Source organism: Rattus norvegicus, chromosome 15, assembly GCF_036323735.1.
Source record: "Rattus norvegicus strain BN/NHsdMcwi chromosome 15, GRCr8, whole genome shotgun sequence".
Taxonomy (NCBI): Eukaryota; Metazoa; Chordata; class Mammalia; order Rodentia; family Muridae; genus Rattus; species Rattus norvegicus.
In genome coordinates, this window is record NC_086033.1 from 80572264 (window position 1) to 80577307 (window position 5044).

Genomic DNA, 5044 nt, shown 5'->3' on the forward strand with positions numbered 1-5044 from the left:
AACCACTTCTTCACACATCCTATTCACAAAAAAAAGTGAATACTTACAAAACTAACTTCAACATCGTCAGATTTTTGAAAACTGCATTTGGGTAAGATAATCTTTGTATACTAGCAAAGCCTAAAAATACTCCCAAGTTGTGAACTTTCAGGAATTTCCTTGAATTAATTGCTGCCTTTTTTTCTATTTGGCAGTTTCTTTAAGTAATTTATTAAATATTTAGTGTAACGTTGGTTTCTGAGAAGGAAATAGGAAGAACAATGCAAACAGCTTGTAAATTAGTTAAAGCGACAGGACATGTATGTAATGTAAAAGCTGTACAGTTTCCATGTCCAGTTGCATAATCTCAAAAAGTACTGAATTAAAAGTAATTATTATGATATCATCATAAGGGTGTTAGCGATACAAACAGCAAATCACAGCAAATTCTATGTATGTGTGGTCGCCATTAAAAATTGACACGCCTCAGTCTGATTATGCTCAGGATAAAAACCGTTTCGATGCTGCTGAAAGAAAATACCTGCTAAGCGAAACTTAGTCTTTCGAGATAAAACAGAACAATGCACAATAGCCCATGATGGACAAGCTGGATCCTGTATCCCACAGACTTCACCATTTAGGTGCGCATGAAGGAAACAGATTCTGCTGCTATCACAGAAGCAGATGGTGGAAGTTACCTGCTGACCAAACAGGATCAGCAGGGTGGAATCGGGGTGGGTCAGCTCATCTGGAATGGATGCTCGCAATTGTCATTTCACACATCAATTGGTTCTGATACCTCTGTATGTCGTGCAGTGCCTAGGGGCCGCGTGGCATTCCTTGAAACATTTACCATGGAACTGCTGAAACATAATTTTGGTCTCACATTCCAAAGCGAGTTGTTAAATCCCTACCATAAGAAATTAATGTCGCCAGCATTGTATTATTTAAATTAAGCAGGCTTACCTCCTTTAAAGATGCAGGAGCCTTGTTTGATATATTTCCAATTTGCCTGCTAATTTATAAAAGTAAAATGATACTGTTTTATTGTTGTAAAGTTAATCAAGACTTTAATGGGACAGTTACGTTACTATCAAGGAATTTTTTTTATTTTTTTCTGTAATATATAAGTTCAGTGAGCTGATTATGCAGTGTGACACTGATTTTACTAATTACAAAGTTATTACTGTATCTCTAATGGGATGAAATTTGATCTTCCTAACTTGCAAATTTAAACATGGGGATCTGATTCTCAGGGAAAATTAGTAAACAAGTATTATATATATCCTCATGAAACCCATTACATAATTTATATATTTACATCAATATACTATCTCCCCAGTCTTTTTTGATGAGTGAAGTAATTTTATTTTGTAAATACAATTATTTCAAATGATGTACAAAACTGTGGCTACAAATATGAACGTGCCTATTTTAAAGGACATGTTCTGGGTAAAGAAAATGCTCTACTTTTAAAGTATAAGAATCTGCTAAGAAATACACAAAATATTTGGGAATGTTAGCAAAAATATAATATAATTTTTGGAAATTTCCGTTACTATAAATGTAATCCCATTACAACAAAGTTCCATATTTTAATGTTTACAGCTTACTTCCCATATACTTCAAACCAGATTTCAAAAATTGTTTCAAGCCTATTAGTGAATATTTACTATATAAAAAATAAATACAATTTAAGTGAAGCAGAAAAAGAAAGAGAATCAGCTATAGTTTGTGTTGGCTTAATAAATTAGATAGTTATTTAGTTGTTTTATAATTTACATCAGGTATTCTTATTCTCTCCTCATCTTTACACTTGAAGCATAATTTTGAAATATGCAGCAACATTTTATTGACAATCTAAACTTTGAAATATAGCTAATAAATAGTTTTTAAAATAACATGTTTTATTTTAACTATCACAAAGAATTTTTCCTAAAAATATAATTGTTTTTCCACCTTATTATTTTATTTAATTTTTTAAGATGTTTAATTGATTATTTTGTGAATTCACCTCATGAACCCCAATTCTACTAATCTCAGATCTTTTTCCCCTTTGCTCTTGCAACCTTCTCACCAAAAGAAAATTCATCATAATAATAATACATTAATAATAATAATAATAAATAATAATAATAATAATAAACATCTCATCGTGGTGTTACAGTGTGTCACAGTGTGTTACACAGTATACTTTTTTGTCCACAAATATTTATTGAAAATGTTCATTGCAATTGATCACTGGCCTGGTTCGAGGGCTCTGGCTTCTGCTGCACTCTCAATACTGGATTGTCACCGGAACTTTCTGGATATATTGTTGTTGCCCTGTGTCCTGGAGATCCTCCAGCTTTAGTTGTGCAGGACAGGCCCCTTCACCTGCTTCAGTACTTCATAAAAGAGGTAGATGTAGGGGTGGGCCAACTCAAAGCCCTGGATGTGGACCTGGGTGGTAATTGAGTGGGTCTGCCTTCCAGTTCGCAAGCACCCACACTATGAGAACAAACTCTCCTGCACTAACTCAGCCAGCTCAGCCAAAGTAGCAGCCAGCAAGGAGTAGTACCTGCTCCTATGCCCTCAGGGCCAGCCAGCTCACCGGCATGGAAGCCACAGAGCAAGCTCAACTGTGGTGCCCACTTGAGGCGTAGGGTCATTCTCTTGAGCCCTGCAGCTGCTAAGGGACCACTCTTATCCTAGCGGTTCGCTCACCTTCACCTTCCCCATCGGGGTCAGTTTTACTGTAGTGCCCAGGAGAGGTACAGGACCAGATCTTGTTATTACTGTACCTGACAAGGGACAGGGAGAATCCCCCCTGGGCCCGTCTTCTGTCACCGGTGGAAGCAGGAAGGGACTGAGGGGAACCAAGTCTTCCCTGTGCTTTCGCGCTCCTGGCTGCCTCACGGACTCCTCTTCCACCAGGGTCTATTTGCTCTGCTGCCCAGGCAAGGTGCAGGACTTTCCTGGGTGGAGCCAGCTATCCAGATTGCAATAAGCAATAAAATTATGACCAACCCATAATTTTAAAGGAACAATTGAATTACTAGTGAACAAAAATAATACTTGAAAAGTAAAAAAAAAAAATTGCATGGTATGCTGAATATTTTATTTAAACCGCATTCTTAACCCTGCTATACATATTTACACGGAGAAATGAGACTGTGTTCTGTATTTGTTTGTAGTGTTCAATCGTTGTTAATACTGACTTAATTATTTTTATACAAACAATATTATATTATATATGCCTGATTATTCTAACATAAATGCACAAAACTTGTCCATCAAAAATGGGCTGATGTTGATTCTCTGATGATAGAGGCAGTTTATAGACACTCATCATAAACTAGGTATTGGATGTAGTTGCCAATCTTTATGCCTTAGAGAGCCAGATTGGAACTACTAACCACCCCACCTAGTGGACCAAGGCAGTACTAGTCACCTCCCCCAATTTACCCTTGTGAGAACAACACTTGCGGGACTGGTCCAACTATTAGGGTATTATTCAGACCCAAGGAGCAAGTGCCAGCCAACTTCTCAGCTTCCCAGGTTTGGTTTAATCGTTGATACTATTTCCGAGCTGATATATTGATTTCATATATTCGTCCTTTTGGTTCTGTAATTCTATGGAATCCTGACTAAAACACTTTAAGATACGCAAGACAATTTTATCATGTGACAAGATGCAACATATAATATGTTCTATGTTACACATATATTTGAACACCTAATTTTAATATAATTTGAAGAGATATTATCGAAGTGGTCGTAATATAATTAAAATGCTCGTAACTTTCAATCCATTAGTTATGGCTTGCTAGAGTTATGTCAGTGCACATACTCATTATTTTAATATTAAAAGTATAATTTATATGCTTCAAAACTTATAAGAATTCTCTTACCGCTTCTACTCCTGCAGGAGCTTTGAGACAGCTGTGACCCTCAATGTGGCCCTAGCACCACCAACCCAGCAAAAGGTTGTGAACAATCCATTATGCACCACCATAGTCTCCTGGGCACCAGAACCTCTTACTACTTGTATTGAGGCACGAAAACAGAAGGTGGCCACCAATGTACCAGGAATCCCAGACATGCTGATACCTGATCTAAGTTCCCTGGGCATACATGCTCTATCTATGGCTGCCCCTGATACTGCAGCCCATGCTGATGCCCCAAGCGGGTTGGAGGCAGAGTTGGAGCACCTGCGGCAAGCCCTGGGGGTTGGCCTGGATACCAAGGAAGCCAAAGAAAAATTCCTATAGGAGGTGGTCAAAATACAGTTAGTTAAGCAAGAGGAGAAGCTGACAGCAGCCCAGCAGGGTAAGCGCAGCCTGCACCATGAGCTAGAATTCTTGAGTGTGGCCAAGGAGAAACGACAGGAAGTCACAGAGGCCAGCTGCAGTTTGAAGAAAGAGATTGAGCCGCTTCAAGCTGAAAATGAGAAGATGGAAGAAACCAACGAGTCCTGGGTGTGCCTGAAGTGAGAGCTGGGGCAGGCACGGCAGGTCCGGTTGTGTGAAAACCGCTGCAAGGCTGGGCACCTGCATGCCAAGTACTCAGCCCAGACTGAGGACCCGCAGGCAAAGCTGCAGCATGCAGAGGCTGACCATGAGCAGCTTCAAGCTGACGTGGCCTGTGAGCACCTGGAGAAAGGGGGTGAAGGAGCGTCAGGAACAGCTGTGGCCTTGTCTACAGCCTGAGAATTCTGGAGTTGAGAGCAATTCTGAGCTTGATTCCTAGCCTGGGCAATAATTGGACCTCTGTGTATGCTCAGAGGGCTGCGAGTACGTGGCTTTGCAGGCCCAGGCCAAGCCAATGCAGCCACACAGCACAACATCTCTACTGTGCCTATTACCAAGCAAGTGTTTGTAATCTCATACTTTTGGAATCCACTGCAAAATTTTCTACTGGCCAAGTTCAAGTGAGCAAGCCATGTCCCCCAGCTGCAACCAGAGTTGAGACTGCCTCTGTGGCTTGTAGCTCGTCCTCTACTTGCTAGAACATTCTAACATTTACACTTTTGTTATAAGCTATTTAAAACCAGTAAGGAGACTTGATATTCAGAAAATCAACA

General features: G+C 39.7%; 1 pseudogene; it reads left to right on the forward strand.

Annotated features, from left to right (window-relative positions):
- Positions 1–626: 626 nt before the first annotated feature.
- Positions 627–4710, forward strand: Ski-ps1 (Ski proto-oncogene, pseudogene 1; annotated as a pseudogene).
- Positions 4711–5044: the final 334 nt, after the last annotated feature.